General features: G+C 40.5%; 1 pseudogene; it reads left to right on the plus strand.

Moving 5' to 3' along the window:
• Positions 1-3,404: 3,404 nt before the first annotated feature.
• On the plus strand, positions 3,405-13,241 carry LOC115671792 (protein MEI2-like 4; annotated as a pseudogene).
• The last annotated feature ends 258 nt before the right edge of the window (positions 13,242-13,499 follow it).

The raw sequence follows: 13,499 nt of genomic DNA on the forward strand, positions 1-13,499 counted from the left end.
AAAAAATAGTTCAGGGTAAATTTGTCACAGATATACCAGTTTTGAGTTTTTGATGGTCAAAAAATTAATTCGGGGTAAAATTATCACAGATGTACTAGTTTGAGATTTTTCGTGGTATTAACCCTACATTCTATTACTTGATTTTCTTTTTTTTTTTTCTAATAAAATGAAATAATGTAGGTTTCGTTGAAGAGGGGCGACCACGACTTGAGCCAAAACAATTGCTCGCGAACCTAAAAGCTAGATTAGGGATGGATCTAAGCCTAAACTCGAGATAAATAAGCTTGTCGCGACCATGCCAAATTACTTTTTCCACGGATGTGTTCTCTCTTTTGGGTTTCTTTTTACCCACGCGAGTAAGAAATTTATAGGCAAATTTGGGTACTAATCAAGAGGGTTTCTTTACCATTTACATGCTTGCCCGTGTGATTAATTTTATGTACTTGTTGTCCTCTCACGAACGTCTCGTCTCTTTCACAAGTTCAAAAAAGTCGATCCTAACAACATGCATGTTAGGCCCTCGACATACATCATGTCTTAATCTTATTAATGCCCATAGACAACAGAAAAAATTTATATCAATCAGCAACCCTCTCGTAAGATCTTGAGAATAACACTTGTCAGGACTACAAAACCGATAAATTTTTTGCAATTGCAACATGTGTCGACTCTTCTCGTATCTTAACAAAAATCCTAACCTCAATAAAAAATATTATTGGAGTTATTGCAATTTTCTAGCTAAGGATCACATCTGAAGAGTCGGTTCACTTATATTTGTCTGACTAGCAAAATGAGAGTAAATAATTAAAATCTTAGCAAGAAAAAAGAGAGATTAGATTAAATAAATAAATATCATTCTGGCAAGTCTCTGTAGATGAGATGGAGACACTCTCTTTCTCTCTCTAGAAAAGCAAAAGAAAGAGCAGAGCAGAGGAACTGAAAATCGGATCTGGCTCCTGCCACTTTACCCCTACCTATACAATGCTTCATGATTGGCTCATCCGGAACGCCGGACACCGTGCAGCCACTCATCTCTCGACACGTCGACGCCACGGGGCTCGCGCGCTCATCTCGGTGCCCCTTCACCAAACTTTTCCGGCCACTGGTCGCGAGACGCGTGTCCAGCGACCCCAGATCGAGTCCACCGTATGGGCCGAAGGCCAGCGTGTAGGATTACCTAACCCTGTTGCCGTGAGGGCATATGTAAAAAAACAAAAGAGAAAATTCCCACGTTATTTTTGCCTACCTGATCGGACAAAAAAGAAACCGCTTTTTTCTCCGTACATAACCATTTTGTTTTTTTGGGTCAAAATACATGACCAGCTGAAAATCGCCGTTAATCAGGTGAAGTCTTTTTCTTTTTTCCCTTTTCTTAGAATTCTGGTTGCCACGATATTATTTTGTAGGAAAAATGACACAGACAATTCTTGAATTTTGGCTCAATGTACAATGTAGTCCCTGAACTTTAACTTAATGTGTAATGTGATCCCCAAACTTTTAATTCGTTTAATATCGTCCATAGACTTTTGGTATATGTTCAATTTAGTTATTGATCTATATGAAAATATTCAATGTAGTCATTTCGTTAATTTTAGTTCAGGGACTAAATTTTTCATATAATTTAGAAATCACATTAAACATCCACCAAAGGTCCAAGGATCACATTGAACAAACGTTAAGCTAAAATTCAAGGACTATATTAAATAAATTAAAAGTTCAGCGACCACATTGTACATCGGACCAAAATTCATGAACTGTTTGTGCTATTATCCCTAATTTGCTCTATCAAAGCTCATAAGTAAAAACAATCGGAGCAATACCCGACTCGCTACAATTCTCAACCATCAAACAAAGAATGTGCAACTTTGACTTTTTATTACTGACGAATTACGCATCGAATCGATGTTATCAACTGCCATAATTCCGGATTACTTCAATTTATGAATGTGGGGTTAGTTACAATATGATAAAAACGAAAGTGGCCCAACATACATACATACATACCGTGTGAAGATTTTAGGGTTATAAATATATCTTTGCATCTAAAAACATAATTGCAGCCGTTTTTTAATTATCGAATGCATAATTAATCACTTCAACCCATAATTTATTTTACTACAAAGGCACGTCATACTATAGTGGCATAATGCGCGATGCATCACACTCTACACATTTGTTTACAACTTCATCAATGCAAAGACGGTCTTGTTAATGAAAAAGGAAAATGACACAAACAGTTTCTGAACTTTGACTCGTTATGCAATTTGGTCCATGAACATTTAATTTATTCAAAATAGTTCACAAACTTTAGCTCAATGTTCAATGCGGTCCATGAACTTTTAATTTGTTCAATGTGATTTCTAAACTTTTGGTACATATTCAATATATTCCCTGAACTTTATAAAAATGTTAAATGTAGTCATTTCATTTATTCAAGTTGATGGACTATATTGTATATTTTCATATAGTTCAGGGACTAAATTGAACATGTACCAAAAGTTCAGGGACCTCATTGAACAAACCGAAAGTTCGGGGATCACATTGAACATTAGACTAAAATTCAGGGACTATATTAAACAAATTAAAAGTTCAAGGACCAAATTACATATTGAACAAAAGTTTAGGGACCGTTTGTATCACTATCCCTAATGAAAATGAATTCTTCGGATCACAACCACTGAACATATTTAACGGGAAATGATTACACATAACACGAGAGAATCCGAATTTTTCGCCAAAAAATCAAAAAGAGGGGGGGCAACCAAAAACGTCAACCCGTTCCCCAAACTACCTACCCGAATTTCACCTAAACGGGGGCAGCCGTGCCCGATGGTCGCAGGGGCGAGAGGGTAAATTCCCCCGCCACCCCACCCCTCCCTAACGCCATATTATAACTAACTTACCTCCAACCTCCGCTGCTTTGCCCGTGCCAGCGTGGATTTTGTTCGGACAGGGAAGATATCTGTTAATCCACGCAACCGGAAAAAAAAAAATTCGCAAAAAAGCAAAAAAGACTCCCTCTCTCTCTCTCTCTCTCGCTCGCCTTCAGTAATATAGCTGCGACCCACCCTCGACGCAGTCGCGACTTGACGCCGTTAAACAGTTAACGGCGACCCTCCCTCCCCCCCCCCTCTCTCTCTCTCTCTCTCTCTCTCTCTCTCTCGCGTTTATAGGGGTCGGGTCCGGTCCAAAACAACACCGTCTTGCAGTTTCTCCGTTCGTTCAAAATCACGGGAAAAGGAAAAACAAAGGAACCCAATCACACACACACTCTCTCTCTCTGTGGCGAGTGTTCGGAGTCTCGCCGGAGACTTTCCGATCGTCCGGAATTTGAGCTGCGGGGAAGACTCGAGGCGGGAGGAGGGGAGGAGGCGACGGTGCCGTCCGTTCGCGGGGGGGAATTCCGACGGATTTCCTCCTTCGGTCGGAGGAGATCATGTGCTGGAAGGAAAGGAAATGCCGAGGTTAACGTGCAATGCGGGGAAAAGGGAGGGGAGATTTTCGGCAGAGGAAGAGGGAGGAGGGCGGGGTTAAGCGTTGGAGGATCTTGCACGGCAAAGATGCTGAGGTGATCCGATGTTCGCTTCAGCTCTCTCCTTGCCTTATGCCGTAATTTATTCCTTTTCCTCATCCGCTGTCTACCTCCATCTCTCCCTCTCTCTCTCTCTCCTCTTCTCTTGCTGCGCTTAAATTGCTCTCGCTCCTCCCCTGGCTCCTCGCAATTCGGCTCCGGTCTCGAGTCAAGGTGCGTGCTCGCTCGGCCGGCGTCGTCGTGGTCGATGTTTGGTGTTCGGCTGTTTGCTGACTTGAATGCTTGATTTGGCGATGTGTGGTGCGCTTTTGGTTCTTCGATCAGTGCCGTTCTGGGGCTCGCGAGCGTGGATTTCGCTCCGATTTGGCAGCTCCTGTGGGCGACTGTGCTATCGGCAGCTGAATTTTAGGTTTTTTTTTTCTGTTTTTTTGTTTTGGGAGCTTCGGGGGTTTAGTTGTTGGTTCTCACAGTGAGCTGATTAGGCTTTCGTGAGATGTTCTGATACCTCCTCTCTCCCTGTTTCTCTTGGTTTGTTCTCTGATCTTGCTGATCTGCTTCTGAATTGCTTGCTGAGGCCACAAATTAGCAGGAAATGACGGGTCGTTCTTTACTGTAGTTGAGAGTAGTTCGGATATCGCTACTTCCCGACGATTGATCTGAGGCTCGTTTGTCTGTAGAATGCTTTACCTGCTAGATCATCAGGTCCGCAAATTCTGTGCTTTCTGGCTCCGGTGATGGCAAGGGTTTAATTACGTGTTATTTTTTTTACCTTTGCAGTTAGAAGAAAGGAGAGTTTGTTTCACTGCACATGATTTCAAGTGATTCATGCTATATATATGTTCTACAGATTTTGGTGGATGCTCAGCGTTTGAATTTCTCTGCCAAGTTTATTGAGCGAGCGCGAGGTGATACGATCTGAGGATGGCCTCCCTTTAAAGTTCCCGAGGCACTGTAGATTCTAGCTTTTGCCATGCCGTCTCCAATGATGGACTCAAGGGGGGGATTGTCAACATGTTCGTGCTTCACTAAAGATTCGAATTTTCCCAACGAGGTGTCAACAGCAGCTTTTATCATAACTTTTTTCCTTTACTTGAATTGCTCCTTCGCCATAGCTGCATTGTTCGAAACGTACATCTTTCAATGAACATGATTGTTGAAAATTGGTAATCTCTATGTTTTATTTCTAGTCCCGGGGCCCATTAACATTCATGCAGAGTCAAGCCAACTGTTGCAATTCCATTCTATGCCTGATCTATATGGTCAGTCACTCTGAGTCTGATTCTTTCTTTGCATTGTCATCTTAACAATTAAAGACACGGTGCCAGTTAGGGGTTCAGTTTGCCAAAACACAGCTGGTCAGTGGGCCATAGATCTCATTAGCTTGCGCACCCTGGTGCAGAAGTCAATTCAGGTCTGCCATTCAATTCAAAACTATGAATTTGTGCCTTCTTAGTTTTAGCCCCTTCAGACTTGTATCTTATGGAAATCTTGGCAATGTTATCATGTCCATTGAAAAATTTGGCAAGGAGGGTAAATCAACTTCCTGGCAGTTTCCAGAATTAATCTAATGGTATCGGAATTAATGAAGCAGGTGCATAGATTTAGTAAACTACAAGCTCAAGCTCGTGCTCGTTTCTATGCTTTGTGATACATGTGCAACAACTCTGAGACAGCAGTGGTGTTGTCTTTTTGTGATCATTTTAGTAGCGAGCAGGACTTTGAAATGAACATGCCTTCATTCTTCTTGGAAGTTTGATTGGTCGGATAGAGGGAGATGGAGAGGCATAGTGTATCTTTGGATATTTTTCTTTGAAACTTTAGACTCTGTCAATTGCTTTTGCTCTTACAAAAGATTAACTTGCCTTAGAATGATTCAGCACGTAAGTTTGATCAGTCTAGATAGAAAGAAAAAGTTTTGGCTTTGGATATTATTCTTTGAAGGCTTAAACTTTCTAGATGGCTGTTGTTTCTTTCGAACAAATTAAACTCTTTAAACCTTTTCGCTACCTTTTTCGTTATGCTGGAGATAATGCATTTGAGCATCCTACTTCAGAGAGATTGCTTTGTATCTTATTAACCTAACTGTGCGTATCAAAGCTACCATTTACCATAACGTGGAGCAAGTGGTGTTTCGGGTTAAACTTCGAATTATTATTGATGCCTTCTTCTAATTAACCACCTAGTCTTTTCTAGGTTAGCAACTTAATATTACCATAACTTCTTAGAATACTCGGCAGGTTTATCTGCCATATCTGGGCTATACAGCTGGTATTTTTCTGAGTGATGTATATCCAGTATTTTTTATAGGAGGTGCTGGTCTCTTTGTTAGGGGCACTTGCAACATCACTGAGGACTATGGTGAATGTGTATGAGCTAGGTTATTTAGGTGATGGTTAACTATCCATCCACAATGTTGAAGTTTCTATCCTAAAGGGTTTTCTTCTGAGATAAGCTTATGATATTTCTGGTGTTTCTTCCCACATGACACAAAAAAGATAAACGAGAAAGAAACTCTGATGTGGTACAGATCTTCCGTTTGCTTTCAGCATGTAATCCACCAAGTGACTTTAACTGTTCATCCAATGGAAAAGTGATTCGACAAGATTTGCTGTAGCTCTCACAATGATAGCCTGCATTAATATTTGGAAATAAAAAAAGTGAAAAGTGAGCTCCCAAAGAACTATTTGGGATGTAAAAGATGTAATATGACATGGGGAGTGCATTGAATAAGGATATGGCAAATGATAATAGTAGAATTCTGCGAGGAGAACCAGACAAGACCGAGACACATACATAAACATGTTGAATTTCAGAAACGCCATAGTAAACATTGAAGGGCTTAACGGAAACAAGTCTATTCGAGAACTTGCCTATTCGAGGATAGTTTTCTCTCCTTGGAAGTAATTACTCTTAGATAACCAAGGTGTACTAGTTATGGCACCATTTTGATGTGGACAGTCCATGATGCTAGGACCCTATGTTGGCCCTGTAAAAATTATTGGTACAATTGCATCTTTCTTTTTGGGAATTTTTTAATTCATACTACTACTCTCAGTTGCTACTTCGGAAAAGTAATCCGTTTCTCTTTGTTTTCATAGTACTTCTACCAAAAAAAAAGAAAAAAAGAATTTGTGGCTCTGTGGCCTTATAGCAAATGATCATGTTGAGTAAGTCCATGATTATTTTCATCAATCCTAGATTGAGTCATGTCAAAGATTTCTTAGTAATGGCATTATCATATGATTGTCTCTAAATTTTACTAAGAAGTAAGCTTTTATGGTCTCAGGAACAGACATGAGGGAGCCATTTACTTTATCAGCCTCAGAAGAAGTTAAACCAAGGAAATCTCAGACAACCAAGTCTCTGGGCCATTTTGAATCTTTCATAGTGCATGACCAGAAAAACAATTTCGGGGTGGACAGGCATGCGGTAGGGGCAGGAGCTGTCACTCAATTTCCAGCTTTGGCAAGACCCAATGGACAACATTCCAGGATCACAATCTAATTTGAATCCACAACCAGCATCATACGCAACACATGACCGTTATTGCATTAATGTGATGGGAGCTAACCATGAGAATAGTCTTTTCTCCAGTTCGTTCTCTGAGCTATTTAGCCGGAAGAGTAAGCCTCTCCGCTCCCTCTACTTGGGTTACTCTGTGGATGGTTTGTTTACTTATGCTTATATGCATCACTTGGCCATGAGTTTGAACTGTTTAAATATCAGAACATGCTTTATTGAGCTGATCCTGTATTCTCCTTGTGGAAAAATGTTGCTGGCTGTTTAAATGTTTTCATATATGGACTCAATTTTTTGATGTTGGATTGTGATTTTCACATTACCAGTGATGTTGTCATCGCACAATGCACCATATGGCCATTCTGTTGGTACTATTTCCTCCCACTATGAGGAAGAGGAGCCATTTGTTTCTTCACATGAAGTTGAAGCCCAGACAATAGGAAATCTGCTTCCTGATGACGATGAGTTGCTTTCTGGAGTAACTGATGGGCTGGATTTTGTTCCACAGCCTACTAGTGAGGATGTTGAGGAGTTGGATTTTTTTAGTAATGTTGGGGGAATGGATTTAGAAGACGAGGCTTCCTCTGTTGGACAAAAGTATTTTGAATATCCAGGTGGAATTTCTAATGTCCAGTCAGGAGGTAATGGCTTGGTAGCTGGTGAACACCCTCATGGTGAATATCCTTCTAGAACCTTGTTTGTGAGAAATACAAGTAGTAATGTCGAAGATTCTGAGCTCCAATCTATTTTCAAGGTTTGTTTTTCTGTATTTTCTGCATCATTGTGTATGTTTTTTAGTATCTTCTATTTGAAAAAGCTGATGTAATTGTCCTTCTGGATGAATGGACAGTCATATGGAGATATCCGCACCCTTTATACAGCATGCAAGCACCGTGGTTTTGTAATTATATCATATTATGACATTAGAGCAGCCCATAAAGCAATGCAAGCACTCCAAGGCAAACCGCTAAGGCGTAGGAAACTGGACATACATTATTCAGTTCCAAAGGTTAGCAATGGTGTTTACATGTTTCATCTCGTTTGATTCATTCTAACTTCCATGCAGATGGTCAGCCTCATTTGTGGATTCTGATCATTTTTAGCTGTCTTTTTCAATTCTCAGGTCATAAAATTTTCTATTAGCATCTACATGGGTCTTATAGCATGACTCTTGATTATGTCTCAGGAAAACCCTTCAGAGGAAGATGTCAATCAGGGCACAGTTGCAGTATCGAATCTTGATTCTTCTGTTTCAAATGAAGAACTTTGCCATATTTTTGGCAGCTATGGAGAAATCAAACAGGTGGTTCTTTTGCTTTTTTTTTTTTCGAGAAAGAAAAACTGCTTTGCTCAATGCTTGTTTTAGATCGATTAATGCTTTAATGCTTTACTTGATTCCAGATCCGTGAAGCCCGGCATGGAGGCCATAACAAATATATTGAATTTTATGATATTAGAGCGGCAGAGGCAGCTCATCGAGCCTTGAACAAGAGTGAGATTTCTGGAAAGAGGATTACAGTCGAGACAAGTGGTCCTGGAGAAACGAAAGGGTAAGTTAGCGAAACAACAACCTCTGTTTGTGTTCGAAAATTTTACATATTCAATCTGCTTTTATTGTTCATGTTTTCTAAAAAGAAAGTCAAATTTGGCAAGGACAGTAGTTCATTGCTTTTCTTTTCAGTTTTTTTGTTTGGCTGAGCATTAAATTTTTATAAAATATTCAAAGGTTAATTGTTGCCAGAAATAAAGCGTTTGCTAAGTACATGCCAGTCCTTGACTGTTTGCCTCTTAAATTTATTCTTCTGTGTTTGCTCTCTGAATTTGACTGAATTGCTAGTCTGAAGTTTACTCTGAATGGTTGTGGTTGACTTCTGGTCCTTGACTCGTTACTAAATTCCTCCAACTGGCTGCAGTTTGGTGCAATCCCCTCTGAAGGTGGAGCACAATGAATATGACCTCTTTCTTCAGCAGAATACTCCTCAAAATCACTCAACTGCTACACTTTCTGGTAGCTTTTGCTTAAAAGATATTCTGTTTAAAGCCTATTTTCTTATCTGCAAACATTGTCTAAATAAGTGCGACTTACAGGACCTATTCCAGTGGGGGCACTAATTTCCAATGGCATGGGTAATGGAACTGTCTTCGGTCTGCACCCTGTAATACGGGGCCCACTTCTTGAAAGCACTTTTCACCATGGTATTTCTTCTAGTGTTCCAAGTAGCTTGCCTTCTCTGGTGGGAGTTGGGTCAGTTGGCAAACAATCTATTCAATCGCAAGGACAATTGAATCTTGATATGCGGGCATCCCCAAATATTCATCCCCATTCACTTCCAGACTGTCAAGATGGTTATAGTGCAGCTCATTTAGTGCCTCCTAATACTGTCGGTACAACCGTCAATTCCAGACCACTAGAAGCAATTGATAGCTGGCAGTTATGCAGGGTTGGATCCAACGGACACTCTTTGGACAGCAATCAAGGCGGTAAGTAAGGCGCAAAGAATATGATTATGTCAAATTGAGCTGATTTTTGCATTTAATACACTCTCCCTCGTACATAACATATTTACGTTAAAGGTTATGCCAGTGTTTGTGTACCTACACAGAACCAAACCATGCTGAACAACTTAATTAGGGGTGCACACGAACATAAGAACTCAATCACTTTTGAAAGACTTGCTTGTCACTCATTTTAAACGAATGTCTTAACTATCAGATAGTTTCTCAAGTTTATCTAATTTTGAGTGTGTTAATGTTCCTCTTATTACACAAAGTCATTTGAGCTCTCTTTTCTCAGTTTTTGGGTCTGCTGGTAATGGAAGCAGCCCTATCCCTGGGCGTCATTACACCTGGGGTAACTCCTATCACCCTCAACCTCCAGGCATGGTGTGGCCAAACTCGCCATCGTTTGCTAATGGAATGTGTGCTGCCCATCCTGTGCCAAGGCTGCATGGTTTTCCTAGGGGACCGTCTCAGTTGCTAAATGCGGGCATACCTCGAAATATTCACCATGTTGGATCGGCGCCAGCTGTCAATTTAACCATTTGGGACAGGCAACAAGCCTACGCTGGGGAATCTCCTGAGTCTTCTAGTTTACATCCGGGATCTTTGGGGAATGCAAGAATTTCTGATAACTCACTCACTTCAATGGAGTTTGTTCCCAATAATGTCTTTCCACCCAGTGGCAGCTGCATGGACCTGCCAATTCCCCCTAAAATCATTGGATTCCAATCCCCTCAACAGAGGTGCATGATATTTCCAGGCAGAAGTCAAATGATGCCAGTATTAAATTCATTTGATTTTCCAAATGAACGGGTTAGAAGCCGTAGAAATGAAGCTGCTTCTAATCAAGCTGACAACAAAAAGCAATTTGAACTTGACATTGACCGCATACTTCGAGGGGAAGACAGCAGGACAACCCTTATGATCAAGAATATCCCTAACAAGTATGTCTCTCCTAATTTCAGCTCCAAGGACCTACAGTTAGAATTGTGTGTTTTAATTCTCGCACAGTATCAATTCATGCACTAATATTCGTAGCATCTTAAATTAGAGGTGATTGTGTTCCTGGTGACCTGACCAGCCCGCCCATAATTCAAGTGTCCTCGGACAATGCATTTTGGCTCGATGGACAGGCATGGTCTGGGCCCGATTTATTTTTTGAATTATGAGGCAGGGGTAAATAGTTCTCTTGGTCCCGTACAACCCTTCTAGTCCTGATGAGTTTTTAGGTATATTTCTAATCATTGGCAAGCTTGGTAGAGGTTTTTAGGCCTGATGCCTTACCTAGCCTAGCCCACCTACGCTCAACTTCCCTTTTCTACACGAGCTCGGCCCAAACCCATCCAGGTTTGTTAATAAATGAGGTCTACCTCAAAGTTAGGTGCAAATAGTAGAACCCTGGTAATTGGAATAGATACTCTGCCAATGTGTTTGTGTTTCAAAGCACGTTCTCGCAAAAGTGTTTGCTAATTGCTCCAGCTAAATCATGTGACTTGTATATATTGACAGCTTCCTGTACTTGTTTCAGAAGGATAAATCATAAACATTCACAGATACTGGGAAATGGAGAAATGTGAATTAATAGCTTTAGTAAATTACTCTCCCATTTGCTTGCTGGTGTTTTGGCTGTCCATGCTATTCTCTCTTTAGCATAATTTTCTCGTAGTCCGATTTCAGTCCTTCAAATAATTGCACGCCAAATGGGTGATACGGAGTTCTCTTTTGAAGGCGCATCTAATGCTGCTAGCATTGTGGGTTATTCTTGAGCATTACTTCCCTTGTGCTGGCATTATGACAGGTTAAAACGGTTATTATTTGCCTACGAGCTCCCTCTAGTATTTGGAGCAGCTTGCTTTAACTTGTTTCTACCTTAAGAGGTTGAGCTGATCTAGGAGTACACTTCCTGTCTTATTAGTTGAGGTTACTTGGGAGTTATCATTCTTGTGCAATATGTTTTCTTGCTGATCTTAAGGAAAAAATGTAGTTTTTACGTCATTTACATTTTGATGCAATGAAAAATGTATTTAGTTGTTTGTAGGGCCATCTTTTCTCTCTGCAGTAATTGATGCTTCTATTGTTGCTATGGCAGGTATACCTCAAAGATGCTTTTGGCTGCAATTGACGAGCGCCACCGAGGAACTTATGATTTCCTTTATCTACCAATCGACTTCAAGGCAAGCACTTTACTCTTGAACATGTCTTATAACATGCACAGGCCTTGGTTTGAGGAATAATTTGACATAGTGCACATTTTACTTCATTGTTTGTTGATGATACAATTGTTTGATCTAAACATCTTTTGCAGAACAAGTGCAATGTAGGATATGCTTTCATCAATATGACCGAGCCAGGTCAAATCGTCACCTTTTATAAGGTTTGTTGTTGTGAGCTTAATAATTTTCAGAAGAATGAATGACAATGTACCTTAAAGGTGTATCTATATCTGCCAGGCGTTTAATGGGAAAAAGTGGGAAAAGTTCAACAGCGAGAAGGTTGCTTCTCTTGCATATGCCCGTATACAAGGCAAAGCTGCTCTCATTGCACATTTTCAAAATTCAAGCTTGATGAATGAGGATAAACGATGCCGGCCTATCCTCTTCAACACTGAAGGGCCTAATGCTGGTGATCAGGTACTGACAGGATAATCTAACACATGATTAATTACTCTGCCGGTTCACGATGGTGTTGAAAATTTAACCCAAACTCGATATTTCAGCCTTTAATCCCATCCCTGAATTAGCCAATACACTAAAACCCGGAGAGGATTCTGTGAGCAGCAGTGATAATGAGATTTGGGATAATATACAACAATCGAAAGTTAAAAAGGAAATAAGTAACTGATGCACAAGAACATAACCAACAAGAGAAAAAAAAACGCAAGAAAACAGTTTCATTCCCTATGGGAATACTCAAATTTGCAGGTTCCCTTTCCGGTGGGTTCTAATGTCCGTACTAGACCTGGAAGAGCTCGAAGCAGCACTCTTGAGGAGAGCCATCAGGGAAGTCCACCCACATTGTCAAATGGAGTAGAATTTGGTAACGGGGACTCATCTATAAGTCTCGGAAAAGATTCAGATTAAGCAAAGCCACTTATCTTTTCAAGGTGCTAACCTCATAACTGAGTAAGTTATGGTCACTTCCACCCCGCAACCTTTTACATGTGTTGGGGTCAGATGGAGAAGGAGAAGAAGAATTGAACTGTTTAAAAATATATCGGTTCGTTTTAGAAGCCTTGGAAATTTAGAGAAGAAAGCCAGACGACATGAGGTGGTTTTGACTTTTCTTCGGCATAATTAGTAACTACAATGCTGTGGGAGAAGGGAGAAGGGAGAAACAGCAGGCTGTGGAGCTTCCTAATTTTGGTGATTGTCCATTTTCTTTATGTACAGGAGTTGCCTGAGCGATGGCGAAAATTTTGAGGCGGTTTAAGGAGGCTTCTGTGTTTCACTTAAATGCCTCCCTTCTTGGATTATTTCTTTTCCTTGAGTTTCAAGTCGCACTTGCCTTGTGGCGCTAGAGAAACATGTAATTCCTCAGAGATAAAAGGGTCACAGAGGGCCCTGTGAAAAAATTTTGATTTGATTTTGACTGACCTAATGATTGGTCTGAATGACCGTAGAGAGATGTTTGGATCTGCTTCCACAAGCTATCATCTACTTTACGAATGTGGAAGTTTATCTTTGTTATCCTATCTACACATATGTGGGTGTCTTCGTGCCCTTTTGACTCCAAAGCACGCATACCAGGAACCCGCAGAATCCTGATCTCGCAGAATGTTTCGTCCAACGTCTTCTGTAAATGGCACTCTCTGAGCGACCTAATACGTGATGGTGGATAAAGAGACTATTTCGAGACTGCCTTTTCTTCCGATTCACCTGTGAAGTTTTATAGAATTTTTTTAGGCCAATCGATGTAGATATGGCGCTCTTGTATATTTCTCTTTTCTTTG

The sequence above is a fragment of the Syzygium oleosum genome, unplaced genomic scaffold (assembly GCF_021117445.2).
Source record: "Syzygium oleosum isolate NSW1041296 unplaced genomic scaffold, Sole_v2.1 Sole_v2.03, whole genome shotgun sequence".
NCBI lineage: Eukaryota > Viridiplantae > Streptophyta > Magnoliopsida > Myrtales > Myrtaceae > Syzygium > Syzygium oleosum.